General features: G+C 41.8%; 1 long non-coding RNA gene across 1 annotated transcript; it reads left to right on the forward strand.

Moving 5' to 3' along the window:
• Positions 1 to 425: 425 nt before the first annotated feature.
• On the forward strand, positions 426 to 15,875 carry LOC142407667 (uncharacterized). Its single transcript, XR_012775003.1, has 3 exons — positions 426 to 689; positions 1,600 to 1,672; positions 15,792 to 15,875. It is a non-coding gene; the product is annotated as an uncharacterized LOC142407667 (long non-coding RNA).
• The last annotated feature ends 313 nt before the right edge of the window (positions 15,876 to 16,188 follow it).

Genomic DNA, 16,188 nt, shown 5'->3' on the forward strand with positions numbered 1-16,188 from the left:
GAAAAGTAAATTTGCTTTTCTGGCTTTTTGCTTCTTACATATCTCTCTAAACGGGGATCCTATCTGTAGCATTTTACAGTTACGGAGGATGGAGTAACAGTGCGAAAACTGGCATTACGTTCCCCTGATTTCCCATCCTATTCCCATGGGGATTTAGGGAGGAACTGCACCAGACACAGCATTTGGCAAGGCTTTGGTCTTTATTTTTTTCTGAGCCCAGAAAGCTGTTTCTGTTTGATCCTGATGAGACTGGTGTTGAGGAATTTGCCACCAGTGAAAGGGCCACTGAGCTTTCGGGGAGGATGAGACCGCAAACGTTCACTGTTACTCCTGGATGAGAAGGGAAAATGGCATGCACAGTAGCCTTATTTAACCTGTGCGCTGCCCCTCAGACAGCCTGACATCAGGCCTGCCGCGATGGCAAAATAGCGCTGCTCTGAGTCTGCAAAAATAATTAGGATATTCCGCTGCTGCAGGGACTGGGGCCAAGCAGCAAAGACAATCTGCCTTTGAATGCAATCAAACACGAGTTTCTGCTCTGAAGGCTGGGGGGAAATGCCAGGAGGACAATTTGAGCACTAGCGGGACGTCTGGCCCCGGGTCTGGGCAGCGTGCCAGCCTGCGCCGGCCCGCTCGGCCACCGCCGCCTGCCTCCATCCAAGAAAATGCTGGGACATTTTAAGAAGTTTGTCAACCAAGACATTTGGTCTTCCAGTATTTAAACGATACTTGAACTGTTATCGTGGCTACTACTGCTAATGGTAATAATCACAGCAAATTCGAATGAATAGAGTGGTTTACCTTGAATTATCAGGACCAAAGAGTAATGGGAAAGTGGCAATGTTCCAGTATTATCACATTTGTTTATGGTTTAAAATACATTCAGGACAGATTCAGTTTCTTTTTCAGGCTGAAGAAAAGAGGGTTTACAAGTACTGTGGCTGAGCACCTGTTAGACCTCTTGCCGGTCTCTGTCCAAGCTTGGCTCCAACCGCTTTTCACCGTCAAGGTGAAATTCCCAGCTGCAGCAGTGCTGGAAATTTGCTCCTCATTCATTTTCCCTCTAGTTCCAGGAATGAAATAACACTATAAAAAATGCATCAAAACAAGCCTGGAAAAATATTTGCTGTAGTACAGAAAGCAGGAGATAAGAAGACTCACAAATCATAGCAATTTCTGTGTGTATGTACTGAAATCAAATCAAATTCGATTGGCAATGTATGTGTTATTTCTTCCAGACTCATTTTTCTGCAACAGTTGAACTACCACATCATTTGGTATAATGTCTGGGTGCTTTTTTCTAAGACAGGTCTTGTTTGTACTCTCTTCTAAAGCAGGGAACAGTAACTCTTATACATGATGTGATTTATTGTCCCAGCTGCTCTTAAACAACACAGGCTTATAGTCAAATCAGTCTGCCGAATAAAATTATTAGTTGAATAAATCTGAGGAGTGAAAGAAACTCAGTGAAACTTCTCACCAATATTCCGCAGTCTCCTATCTGAATAAAGCCCTTTTGTTCAGACTTTGTGAACAGCTGAGTCCATAGAGTATATATTTTACAATCCCAGCATTAAATATATTATTTCTTTCAAGCAGAGATCCCAGTGAAGCAAAGGCTATTGAATACTGGATTGCTGATGTTTGCAGTGGGAAAAGAGTAAAGCAGCCGGTAAGAGACATCCATGAGTTTGTTTCTCAACCAGCAGTGCAGCCCTCGCTGCAGCTGTGCCCAGGGCTCGCTGCTTGCGGCTCCGATGCAAGGGATGGCAGGCAGCTCTCAGTCCCACCAGCCTTCCTCCAATTTTATACCCAGGCACTTGGGTCTCCTGGTTCATGGCCTGTACTGTTGGAAACTGGGTTGCTGAGCCACCACCACAGCTGGATGTCATTGCTGGTGTCGTTTCCCTGCTACGGAGGGGGACTTGCTGCTTTTTCAGTCGTTCAGGGGTGACCATTACTAGTCTGTTCTTCTGTCAGGCACAAAGGTATCTCACCAGCCCAGCAGATCAAGCCAATAGGCAGCTGGCAGCCAGTTAGAGTCCCCATTTTAGAGCTGAGGATGGAGACAAGGAGGGCTTTCCTGCTGTCCCATGCTGAATACCCTCCCATTGCCGGTCACAGACCTCCCAGCCCCTACCTTTCAGCCCTGCTGACTCCTCTCCCTTTCCCTGGCCTAGTCTCTCCTGTGGTTTAACACAGCAAAATGCTCACCAAAAAGCAAGAAACCCCAAGCTGTTCCTGTTCACAGATGCCAGGGAAGCCGGGCTTTGCCCCCATGGCACGCGTTGGGCTCCTATCCAGGGGCAGCCATGGGGGTGGTCCAGCCTTGCCACAGCGGGGCGGCTGGGGGGCTTGGCCAAGCCCCCCGCCATGCCACAGGAGATGGCTTTGAGGGGGAAAGCCCTCAAATAACCCTCAAACCCTTACCAAATACACAAAGGGATTAATCACACCTAAGGGGTGGGAATGGCTCTTGTGAAGATCAGAAGTGCCGAACAAAGGGGAAAGATGGTTTTGATTGTAAGAGGATTCATAAAGTCATCACTCGGAGAGAAACCCAGCACCTGGGGAAGGGACATGTTGCTGGCAGGGGGAAAGCAACAGAGGCTTTAATTTTCATGTGTTTTTTCTTGGGCCACAAAGCAGAGATCACGCAGGGGATGCTGTGCCCTGGCACTGCTTTGCCATGCACCGGCTGCTAAGGAATAAGCTTCGTAGTCCTGCTCTGCCCATGAACCTCTCCCTGGGGGACAAATCCTCACCCTTTTCACAGGTGCCCAGGCTGGGAGTTGTGTCCTTGGTCCAAACCGAAAGGATATGAACCAAGATTGGTTGTGGGTGTAAGCAAAAGCAAACGATCCGTTGTACAACTGTGACTCCTCCAGACCTTTGCTCTGTTTCCCTGAACCGTCAGAGCAAAGAGGAGGATTTACGTGGTAGAGCAGCAATGGGTATCTCACAGGGACCGAGATCAGGGATGTAGCTGCTTGGAAAATTTCAATGTGAAACTGAAAAAAATTAAAATTTCGTCCACAAAAAACCCCCTGCAGGTTAGGTTTCAGCCAAAAATGTCAAATGTTTTGGGGAATGGCTTCAAAAAGGCAAATGATGAAAGAATTGTGGTTTCCTATGAAAAAATAAGAGAAAAACTTCCAGGACAGTTTTTGCCTAGTCAAAAATGTACTTTTCCATTAAAAATAAAAAAGGATTAGATCAGACAATTTCTCCCCAGTCCTGGTTAGGCCCAGCATTCCTGAGAGGACCATATCCACTAGATGTCAGTCTATTGCCATGCAATAAAAACAAATGAGCCAGAAACATCATCAGGAGTTTTTCAGGATAAGGATATTTCCACTGAGCTGTTTTCTGTCAAAAATGTTGCCAATAACTCCTTAATTTCTATTAAATTCCTCAGCTTTGGATTTCCAGAGTTTTTCAAAGCAATTGCAACACATTCCATGGACTATGCCAGCCAGATATTTTTCCACTATCACATCTAACCCCCGACTGAACTTTGATTCACCAGATTTTTAAAAAGTTTTAAGCAGCGTCTGAATAGCATATAAAAAGAGTTTAATCCCCCCCGAACTCCTCCACCCTTCATGCCTCTCCCTTCAGTTCATGCTGTTACTGATTTTCTAGGGACAGAGAAACAAGCACCTTATTTAGCTGAGGTACGTGTAGACAGCAAAAAATTTCTTTCTGCAATATTTTACATAGCTGAAGTAAACGTCTTTCTCCCTGATACCAACAAGTGCAGACAAATGGGGTGTATTCCATGAAACATGGTGTTTAAAAAAATTTTGTCATTCTCCTGGTCTCAGCAATCATTCATTTTGGGCTGCAGGTATTCCAAACAAAGGCCAAAAAAGCCCTTGGAGATAATGACTACAGAAAAGAATATTCTTCCCACCACATGTGACAAATGCTGTGATACTGTGATTTGCTCACACTGACTTTCATTCCCGAATTGACTTCTGTGGAATTTGTGGCAGTTGTATCACAAGAAAATGTGGCCGTCAGTTTCTAAAAGTCGTGGTCTGGGTGGTAGGCTGTTTCAGTATATTCTGCTGCTTGTGTCTTCATCAGTATTGTTCGTGCCTTCTTCAATATTGATTCTGTTCCGAGAAAAATATGTAGGATTTACCTCTGGCATGGAATGCAATAGGAAAATTTATTTAGACCCCAGATCAGAATGGTACTTTCTTTCCTAGCTGCAAAACTATAATTTTAGGAGGCTTGTTCCCATACTTCTCCTGTTGAATTAGAACGTGAATTTTCAGAAGATCGAAACCCCCTTTCACATACACATAGGACTATAACAATGCGGGCAGTTCAGATTTGGAGGGTTTTGCATACGACAAGCCAGCTTTTCTAAATAGCACACGGAGGCAACTAGGCAATACTTTAAGTACAAAATCTGCTAGGGCATCTGGGTTCAAGCCTTTTCTTGATGATCAGTTGCAATTCCTTCATGTTCAGAAGAAACTCTGTGTCTTAAGAAAAGTTATAAAACATTTTCTGAAGAAGGCTTTTTTTTTGGGTACAATTAATTTACACCCAGTACCTGCAGCTGAATTTCATGGACTTGCATAGCTCCTACACTTTTAATACTGGATTATTGAGGGATAGATAATTAGTTGGCAAAAGTAATAATGTGTGCATCAGATTTGTGTTTGCTGACTGGACAAAACAGGAAAGAAAAAAAGATCCCAGTCAGTCATAAAACTTCAAAGCCTCACCTTCCTTACAGAATACATGAGTGAAAATTGAGAAATGTACCTCCTCATATTAAATACCCTCCTGTTCTGCTAGCTGGTGGGCATCAAGCCATGCTTCATAGTAATGGTCTCAGAGAGACCTAGGGACAGTTTTGGGTGGCCACCGGCCTGATGCTGGTAATGAGAGGAACACATTTGATTACAAATACTGAAGCCTCATCTTCCCCCAATAAGCTGTTGTGACTGATTTGTACAAATTAAACTTGTTTTTTTATTTCTAAGAGAAGTGGCTGGCATAACAAAGAGGTGTAAATAGGTAGTTAATAAACTGAGTCTCTTAGTGTTGACTAGAGTTTAGTGACGAGAAAATTGTCATTAATGAGACCTAACAAGCCATACACACATAGCTCACTCAAAAGGAGCCTAAAGAAATCAGCAGCAAAAGTTTGGGAGAAAGCACTAGCTAAATACATGTTCTGACTTGCAAGCACTATTTCCAGCCACATTTGGCTTTCATTTACAGGTCTTGCTTTGCACATGGGGTCTGTCTCACAGGTGTAGTGTGTTCCAGACAGCAGAGATCAAACAAAATTGGATAAATCTGCCTATTGAGACTTAACACATGATGTATGCTGGAAGATATGATACAACACCTTTGGTCCTCTGTAGTTATTCATAAGTTGGAACGTACTCTTATTTGAAGAGCTTCACTGGAAAACTGTTGTTTAATTTGTTCTAGCCTAACACTTACCTTCAAAACATCAGTGGGATTTTCCCTCTAACTGCAACAGTTTATATTAGCTGTGACCTCTCAGGTGGGTCTTCTTTGTTTTTCAGCTGGTCCAGGATTATTAGGCTGTCTGCTGGTGACGATTATTTCTCCCAGGTCTTTGGGAACACACAGTAATCAAGCAGTTAAAACAACAAGGGAGACAACCCAGCCCCACTCTATCCCTGTGCAAGTTTCACTGTTGCACGAGCCCTAACTTAGAGAGTCACCAGAAAGTTTTAGATCTTCTCACATAATAGTCCAGGTCCCTCTAGCAGATGGGAAACAATAGTGCTTTTGGCTTCAACGTTTGTTCAACACACTGCAAAGCCACATTTCCTTTTTAGCTATCTGGCAAGGTTAGGCTTTGCATGTAAATTCATCTGGGAGCAGACTTTCTCAAGACAAGTACTCTGGGCAGTTCCTTTGACCAAAAATGTATAGCTTCCTTTTACATAATTTTCTTTTAGATTTGGCTCTGGGGCTAGGAAGTATAAAAAAGTTTACTTTATTCTGAAAACACTCTTAATGCCAACAACAGAAAAAAATCCAAAGCTTTTTTATTTTTTTGACCTCTCACATGGAAAGAATCTGCTAGAAAAATGTGTTGATAATGATCTCTCTATGTAAGCTATCTTTAGGATTTATTCTGATACCCCTTTCCCTGAACAGTGTCCTTGGAATAATGGGAAGGCTTATATGTTTGCACAGTCCTAGAAAATATGTGGTGTGGGTTTTTCCTCATGATATAAGGCCACCTCAACTTAGATAGTTGAAAGAATAAGGGTCAGGTGAAGATCCTTCTTTGAAGGTCCCAGTGGTCCTTCAAACTGTGAATAGAAAGATGAACCAGCATCATGTTCTTGTACAGAAACCAAAGAAGTGTTTCAGCCCAGGGATGTAGTCTCCCCAGGTAGCAATTTATTTAAAAATGACTCTGTTGTGGAAGGATTCTTTGGGACAGGCACTGGGAAGCAGAGGAAAGACTGAGAAGTCTAAGATGAAGCAAACTGTTGCAAATGATAGGAATAGGTCTCCAAAATGATAGTACAAAGCCTGCAATGACAAAAGTGGTCCAGAAATGAAAACCAAGATACGGTACTGCCCTTGCACTGAGGAAAAGTGGCTGGTTGGAAGGTGATAAAAAGTGACTAAAAAAAGGAAGAAGTTTCACTCAATCTAGGGAGGCATCCGTGAAGAGGAACATTAATTATGTCTCCTGAAAGAGAAATGCCACTTCTACAGTGGAAGGCAATTAGCAGCTAATTGTTCCTCTCCATTCTTGAAACCATTCTTGAAAATAATTAGGAAATGTTATGCATTGGCAGACAATGTGAATGAAGAGACTAGGTCAGCAGTTAAATGCTCATTTACAAAGCCCCAGGGATGGTATCTGCTCCATAAGGGACGATGGGGGGAAACTCCACTGCCCTGAGATGCTCCCTCTTGACTTGGTGTGATAAACAGGGAGACCAAGAGGAGTCAAGAGGTCTCCTAAGGGAGAAGCTGCTGGCTATCACACCATCTTTTTGAGGCCAGGAAAGCCTGAGTCAGAGCTATCCCTGAAGCACACACAGATGACTGGGTCCCATGAACTGGGACACATAATCTTCCCTTTGCTGCATTATGTATTTCTGGGGAACTGTGAAACTTGTTTGGGCACTCTAGAAGATCCTGCCACAGTCTCAGGACCCCACCTCAAGGCTGTCTGAGATGTTGTGATGGGCCATCTGGGGACAGTAAGAAAAATCTGGGGACAGTAAAAAAAGACCCCTAAGGACTGGATGGATGTTGTTATACTGCTGCAGTAAATGCTGCCGGTCCCCAGACGATCAAATGTAGAGTCTGAATAAGCAAAGTAATGCATAGGTGTGTGAGAGAGGAAAGCAGCCACAAGAAGCAGCAGCTCCTCAGATCAACTCCAGAAAGAAAAGCAGTAAGAAGTTTGCATAAAACAAAGGACACAGCAAAAAGATGAGAGACAGGTGGAAACACAGGGATGGTATCACTGGAGAGCTGAAGCAGCTGCTGGAAGAGGCGATAGTAAAACACTTGATCAGCTCAAGTAGGTCCTAAGTGCCATGCTTGCACTGCTCGGCTCATTCATGGTAACAGAAGGAGAGTGCAGAAAACAGGGACGATGGAGGAGTGTGATGGCAGAGCACTCTCCAGAGGTGCTGGACAGACTAATACTACAAATTGCTGCTGCCTGAGGTTAGGGAAATGCCATGTACCTGCAGGCAGACACTGTGATACCACAGACTTGAGGAGATGGAAAGGAGAGGCAGGGGAGTAGAGCGGAACATTTTATGCAAAAGCTGCAACACACTGTTAAGATATTAACTACAAAACCCCTTTGAATCAATTTACTGAGAAAAGGAGGTAGAAGTATCTGGATAGATGTTTAAGAATGAAAAAAGTTACTCTGCCAGGACAATCTGCCTTTAGACAGCTGGAGAGAAACATGAAAGGGGATGACTAGCAGTAACCTTCTGTTGAAGTCAGGCTGAGAGGGAAAGCTTTCATGTCTGAACATCAAGAGATGTAAGACTAAGAGATGTAAGACAAAGTTGAGAGAGATGACTAAGAGATGACTAAGAGATGTAAAACAAAGTTGAGAGATTTTTTTTCAAGCATTATTCTTGCCCTAAGCAATGTTTGGCAGACTAAATATGATTCTTCTTCAAGGTGTGAATTTGAGTTAGTATTCAGATCTGAGATATGGCCTGAAATGAGATGCTTAGTATCCATATTACTGATTCTCCATATTAATTATCTTTAATAAGAATATATTATCATTTGATAATAGTCATCTGGGGCAATAAAGAGTTTGAGGATGAGTTTTCCACTGCCAGGGCAATGTTTAGCAAGGGTATCTTTTACAAACAATACTCCAGGAATCAACTGTTCCTTCTGAGATTTTTCAGAATGGGAGATTGTGACACAAGCTCTAAGAAGGTCACAAAAAGAAATGAATGGGATTGTTTTGCCCATATAAAAATAACAGGGGAATGCTAAAATTCATCATTACTGGCAGCCTGAGGGCACATTGCTGCAAGTCAGTGTTGCTGGGACAGTGCAGGGAAGTTTGGACAATGTCTGCTTGCACTTTGCCGAGTTCTCATCGTTGCTCATTCATTTCTCACTTTCCAACATGCTAAAGCCAACATTTTTCATATTTGGATGGCAAAGTCCAGCTGAGTTAATTAAATCAGAAGTGAGGAGGATACCAAGTGATTTCATAGACTATGTCAGTTGTGTTTTTTGTGCAGGGGATTTTCTCAGTATGCTCTGTTTGGAACATGGCAGAAAAATGAAAACATTGTTTTTCCCCGTTTTTAGTGTGCATGTTGAGTAATGCCCTTCCAACTGTGCCATCTTTGTCAGGGGAGGTGCGGCAGCTCCTCAGCAGCTCTGTGCCTGACTAGATAAGTCACAGCAAAGCAGCATTAGGATTCAGCAAAGCAGCATTAGGATTCAGACAAGCAACCAAATTGGTGGAGTTTGACAAGTTATTACAAGTCAGCTGAGCCACAGTAATTCTGTGGATGTGTTTTAAGCGTGTGGCAAATCTAAGTTACGGTAGTAAAGCGTCAACCTCTTTCATTGCAGACTAAGAGATCTGCAGCAACCAAATTAGGAGTTACCTTCTGTACTTACTTTGCTGGGAGAGTTACAATATAAAGACAATGGGGATTTTGCATCAGGGCTATACATATGATATGGCTGTGCAATGGTTATGAAATATGCCTTCTACTGTTCAAGACTAAATAGTAGGTCAAGCTTTGTCATCAGCATGTTTTGACCTTTATTTGCCCAAAGAGCTGAATAGTCCATTTTTTACCTCTAAGCAGTCCTCCTTTCTACTTCCACTTGCTGTGTCCACTTGTTGTGGCCTCTCTCACACCTGTGTATAATCTTGCTTAGTCAGACTTCAGATTTGATTATGTGAGGACGGAGAGCAGCTGGTAAATAACTGTGATAAAGGTTTTGTAGTAAGGACATGACCTCTCCAGGAACTGCTGCAAAGGTGATGTGTTTCACAAAGGCTATTAGCAGAACCAAGAAAAGACGTTTGTTTGCTTTGCACAAGGATAGCAGGATTTGAACCCTACAAACTTAAATTTGCTCCACCTTTTTTTGTTTGTTTGTTTTTGTTAACAGCTTTTTCTTGTCAGGTGCCTCCCTTTTCAAAGTGACATTATTTAGTGAATCTTACTGTATAAGAAATGACAAATACTTCAGACTTTTATTTGAGATAGTGAGATACACAACTTGACAAAATGGAAATTTGTTTTTCTTGCCATTAGAGATATAATGAAGTTATTTTATAGCTCTGTGATCTCTTTAGTTTTTGCATGTAGTTATTCACCAACAAACATATGCTACAAGCCATTCCCATTAAGAACATCAATATTTAAGGCTCTCACAGCACGACTGCATCAGAATCCAATGAGGTCAAAACATAGTAAGCAGCTAACTGAGTCCCTCAGGTAGCATTAACAGAGAGGGAACCAAACTGCCCACATGCATAAGACAGCTTTCCATGGGTTTTCCATTAAATGTTCTGTCAGTTTGCTGAAGTTGTCTTTACTTGTTGAAAGAAGCCAAACTAAGGTTACAGAACAGAAGAATTACTTAGAGGTGAGAGAATAATACTCTGGGGGTTTCTTTCAGATTTGGGAGTTTGTCCTTGAATTTTTTCTAGTTTCCCAGCCAACCACAAGATAAACCGATACTTGCCTCGGTGCTGCATGCAGTGCTGTAATGTCTTGCAGTACCAGGAGAAATGTTTTTGTGACATGCTGAAAAACTCTTCTGGTGTTCTCTCTTTTTGTATTAAATCTGTATTGTAAATATTGGAATGAAGTGAGAGTGAGATCAGTTTAGAGAATGGTTGCTACTGCTGTGAATACAAAGCATTAAAAAGAGAGTGAGAATGGGCGGGGATGTCTGAAAATACTCAAAGCGAAATCTTTGAATATACACTGCAGTTACGTTTAAAATACACTTTTAATCTGCAGTCACTTGGTGATGCTCTTGAGTTGTATTTCAGCTTTGGAACAGATAATTGGCAGAAGGGAATATATTACTTAATTGTTCTTCCATTTTCACTCCTCTCTCTCAGCTGAATCCTGAATTTAGCATAGGGTGCCATGGTACACTCCTGAGCCCTCTCCTAGGTCTCTTCTGCATAGACTCAATGAACGAGGCTAGACTCATTGTGAGTTCTTCTGTGCCAGAAATGATCAGCCCAGGAGGTGGGATTCATCTCACTATTTCCAGTCATCTAAAAATATCCACTGAAATGAGTTGTTCAGACTCTCTTCATTGTTGCTAGAGGGACAGAGGCCCTTCCAGAGAGTACTTCATCTCAGCTCACCATAAGCCAGGTAACCAGCTCTCCTTTGACCACAGAAGAAGCCTACATGACTATCATATACTGGATTACCATTTTTTTTGTGCTTCTTCCTAAATTCCTTTTCTCCTTTTTGGCCCTATGGGCTAATCCAGTCCCATGTTGCATCCACAATACAGCACAGCTGGGATCTACCTGAGATACAGCAGTGAGCATGTCATGCTATAGAAACCAGCATAAAGCATACCACCAAATGTTCAGAGATTTCTGCAGTATCTCAACTGTAACAGGAATCTAAGGAGCTAAACCATATCTTGAAATGGTGCTAAAAATAGCTGCATCAGCTCTGCCCTGGTATTTCCAAGGCTTCTCTTCATGCCCGCCTTCCATGGATGCACTGGGGAGCTAAGTCTTCCGAAATTGTAGCTGCTGAAGATCTGCTCCTGGGACTATTCTGACAGTGCTGCTCATCTGAAACACTTAAAAAGGGTTATTAGAGTGACAATATGGTCTAGTCAATTCTGACTTGTATACAAGGCCAGAGAATCCAGTCACATTTTATTTTTCAGCATATATATCTTTCTGTAGCACCTTTTCCCTCAGATGGGTATGATCTTTAATATGTTGACTCCTTGGATGAAAAACCTGTTGTAAAGCATAAATACTTACATGTGCGCTTTATGTTTTGTGTTTTAACAGTGTGTAACAAAGGAAGCTACCTTTGTGATGCCAGAAAATATGCCTTAAATAACTGGTGTTTATAAGAAAATAGCTGCAAGTTACACAACTGATGATTTTGTATTTATGGGAACTCAGTGGGAAGTGGGTGACTTTTAAACCAGACTCAAATATGGAGGTCTTTTTATTGGCAACGTCCTGTCTTTGCAAAGTGTATGCTTGAAAGCTGCGAGTTAGATGTTATTTGTTTCTTTGGCCTCATGGTCTGACTAATGAGATAGCCTTAGACTTTGCAGATGTTGAATCAGCACCAGTTCTCCTTAAATTCTGGGCATGTTCATGTACTGTTTGTCTAGGCATGATTTTTCAGAGTTTGTTCTTGATCAACAATTTAAGCATGATGCAGCAGATCCTGTCTGGGCTGAACGCTGCATTTATATTGCTGTGAGATCTCAAGTAAATGCTATCGCAAAGTTTTATTGTCTGCTGTAAACAGTGGAAATACCAACAAGGAAAGTCAGTTAATGTAAAAAATTATTTTCATACTGTGCCATCCTGAGGGATGCTTAAACCTGGTCAACTGTACGGGGATGTAACAGAAAGAGGGTGCAGTAACAAAGTCAAAAAAGCTACTGAAGAACTGCTGACACTCCTCTATCCGAGGAATTTTGTTCTTGCAGGCAAAACGGCGCTCTAAGGGCAGCTTGCAAGCCAAACGCAGCCTCCTGTGACTCAGGGGGTCGATGGCTGAGCCTCTCCTACCCTCGAGCTGTCAGTGAGCCTGACCTGAACTTGGATGACTTTTTTTTTTTTTTTTTTTTCAGTCTGCAGTGTGTTGATCGATGCTGCTGGCAGATTTGCCTCTGCAGTATTTTCTGATCCCAGTGCCTGGAGGCCCCCCTCTGCTCATGTAGAACAGATTGTCCTGTTGCTGCAATGCAAGGGCCATGGCAGTTTTATCCCTCGCTCTAGGAACAAAAAGCAAAATGATGAATCCAGCTAGAAATGTTCCTAAGCTTTCAAAACCAAAATGCACATGGGTCAGAGTCCTCTGCCTGTGTGCTCCATCTATGGAAAGAAATAATTAACTGCTGAATCAGTGAATTCCTCTCAAGCACTATAATAGAGTCTGATACATTGAATGAGACATCTGTGTTGAAGAGTTGAAGAAATGCTTATTCCTATTTTGCCTCAATCTGTTTTTTTTCTTTCTATTTATTTTTCAAGAAAAGAAAACATTCTCAGTAGTTGTCAGCCTGATATCTGTAAAATATTCTGCTTTTTCTGAATGACCACAGGAAAAAGTCTAAAGTTGTATGTTTACTGGAAATTGTATGAATTATTTGAATTATTAGTCATATGAAAAATATTATTTTTATAAAACAAGGAGAACACATGTTTCCTATTTGACGTAAAATACAGTCGTCTTACAAAGAGACAGAAAACATTGAATTCCGTACAACAAAAGAAATAGTAATCCAGAATAGTTTTAAAATATATTGTCACAACCTATACCAGTCACTGAAGACCTTTTCCACTCCTTCCTCCACCTGTTTTTTTTTTTTCATACAAACCCACACTTTACAAGAAGAGGGATTTTATATCAGGACTTGATTGGTAACTGAATGCAAGTGGTGTTTTTCAACTAACATGTTTGAATATTCAGTATTGGCCATTTCTGGCAGAATGGGTGCCTTTAAAATTTAGATGGTTGTTCTTGCAATAGTTACTAATTTGATTCACAGGACTGCATTTAAATATAGCTTATGCTGCAGATGACATAGTGAAACCAATGATTTTAGTAACCTCAGAATATAAGATTATTTGTAGATCTTACCTTGTCTCTAGGCTAAATGCTATAAACAGACATCTTTTTACTGCATTCTAAACTATATCTGTGTGATGTCTCAATATAATTTAACCGATGCATCCAGGTAGGATAGAGCTTGTTGAAAGATGGTTGAGTGATACTTCTTAGGTTGGACTTCCCTAAACTTGAGTGGTGACCAGTGAATACCAGGGAAGGTTCTGCAAATTTATACTGCAGAAAACTTAATTGTTTGAGTCAAGTTTGGGATGGGTAGAATGGGAATGAATTGGTAAAATAATTTTTTACAACAACTTCTGGCTCATCAGAGTCTTCTCCTGGAGATTCATACACCACATAAAAGCATTGCTTGATGCTTAATGATCTGAAGAATATGTGAATTGAGCCCAGGCACAGTTACATCTGACTTACAGAGTTCTTTAGTGATCTGGGAGTCAAAGTGTGTGGATTTAATTCCCAGCTTGCGTAGTGAGCCTAGGCATATTCCCCATATGCAAAAACAGAGGGCCACTGGGGCTACGACTAAACTGTGGAGCTCAGGGTACTTCATAGCTCCCAGCAGTGGGTAGACATCACTCGTGGTCCAACTCCATTTAGGACAAGATCCGCATGAATGCTATCGCTCCTTCACCTTGCTTTTCATGGGAACTGGTGGCTTGGTAGGGAGCTATGGGTGACTGGGGGCCATGACTGTAAGGCATTGAGGTGTGCTAAATATATTAGGACTGGAGGCCAGACAAGCCAATTCTCTACTCAAATGAATCAATAAAACTGCATTCTTTGAGCTTTGAGCTGCTATTTAATAATTGTTAATGACAGATCTGCTAAATAGCTTGGAATATCAAGTCACAATATTAGTAGTCACTAAAATGTGTAATTTTGTGGCAAGCCAGGAGCTAATGGTGCCTCTGCCAGCAGCGATTGGTGCAGGAGACCAGATATAGTCTGTAGTTACATACGCTTCAGTTTCCATCTTTTTCTTTCATATGCTGTGGTGTCTTAGAGCCAGCTGGGCCCAGTGGAACCACAAAGCTGCTGCACGTTGAGGATGGCCTAGGAAAGGGGCATGAGATACTGGCTCAAAAGCAGAGATGCCTGAAAGGTATTAAAGGAACCAAAGAACAGTGGGTAGGCAGTAGGGAAATAAATTCCTTGAAAAGGTAACTATGTTGATAACAAAGGTGGCACAGGGTATTTCTGCCCAGCAGATGGAGATCTGGTCTGAGTGCCTCAGCCAACCTGGCAGGATCACACCATGTCGTACTGGGTCATTTCGCCCCAAGGTCCCTCGCAAAGGAGCATCAGGACACAGTGGCTCAGCTGCAGTAATGTGGACTCAGAGATATTGCCATGAGACTGACCCTGTCTTTTGCAATTACTGGGTGGATGACCCTGAACATAAATTTGCATAATTAGTGGGTCATTTTCACCTTCACTTTCTTTTCTGTAGAACCACTGCCTAGCTAAGCTTCTGTGCAGTTTGTTATGCCTAGGCAAGAGCATAACAGTATTCTTACTGAGGTGCATTGTTCTTTTTTAAGGTCAGCTCTTAATTTTGTGAAGGTCAATCAGAATTCCCATTCTGCCCATTGACTCCTGTGCCTTCTTGTGCCTTCCCAGCTCTTCCCTACTCCAGCATCACCTGCAGTTTCAGTGGCAGTGCCCTCTTTGTCATTGAGATCATAAGGGAGATCATAACTGTAGCTCCAGCAGATGTTCCTCTGGATGCTCCTTGAGATTTCCAGTTTGGCAATTAATCTCTGATAATTAGTATCTAGGCACATTTACGTGAGAAAATTAAGCATGTCAGGGAACGATCCTGGGATTGGGATGCCATCATTTGCGCTGTTTATGAACTGTTAGAACAGTCATGGTTGTGATTTTTGGTCCAAGCCAGCTAACACTTTCTCAAGCAATGTTTGAGCATGGGTGAGGTTGAAATGGACCAGAGATCGATTAGGCTGAGCAACAGGCACCTGAGATGTGGTCACCATGTTATGGAGGGGAAGGAAGTTAAACAATGTGGACATAAGCTGTTCTGTGCCAGAAAATGGGTCTAAGCATAGTTTAGTTCACATGTAGATTTGTATTGTCTGGATCTAGGTTTTTCACAGTAATTGAAGTATTTATTTACAATTTGTGTATTATTTATTCATTTCTAAGTTATTTATGAAAATATGATGTAGGACAGCACCAGAAAGTGTGTGAATGTTAAGATACACAACATTGACTGTATTTCCCTTATCTACAAGGTGCAAACTCCTTTTGCAGGAGGAAATGAGATGGATTTTTCAGAACTGTATTGACTGTGACTCATCTCCTTGCTATTTTCTAAATGTTATCAAATAACATGGATTTTCATTCTAGTACTGAACTGAGGTTAGGCTGACTGACCTCTAATCTTCTGACTCCCATTTCCCTCTTTTTCCAAAGGGATACCCTTGATTTGCCCTTTACCAGTCTTCTGGAGCCTCAACTATCCTCCATGAACTCTTCAAGGTGATGGCTTTGAAATGACGTCAGCGTAAGTTTAATCAAACCAGCTGTTACCACTGCTCTTTCATCAGCTATTTCCTTGCTCTAGACTGGATTCTTGTTCTCTTCTCACTCACAGCAATACCATTAGCTCCTTCAATCCTTTTTAATGCTGTTGTAAGCTTTCTTTTTCCACCAACCAGGGAATCATTCTTTGAGAGGTCCTCAGGTATTACCTTGAAATGAGACATGATTTTTAATAAATTTGAGTATTCTGTTGAGCTGTAGGAAAGTAAGGCATTCACAGGTCTGTGATCCCAGAATAAAACCTGCATTTTTTTAGTTGTTAAATACA

Source organism: Mycteria americana, chromosome 3, assembly GCF_035582795.1.
Source record: "Mycteria americana isolate JAX WOST 10 ecotype Jacksonville Zoo and Gardens chromosome 3, USCA_MyAme_1.0, whole genome shotgun sequence".
Lineage (NCBI taxonomy): Eukaryota > Metazoa > Chordata > Aves > Ciconiiformes > Ciconiidae > Mycteria > Mycteria americana.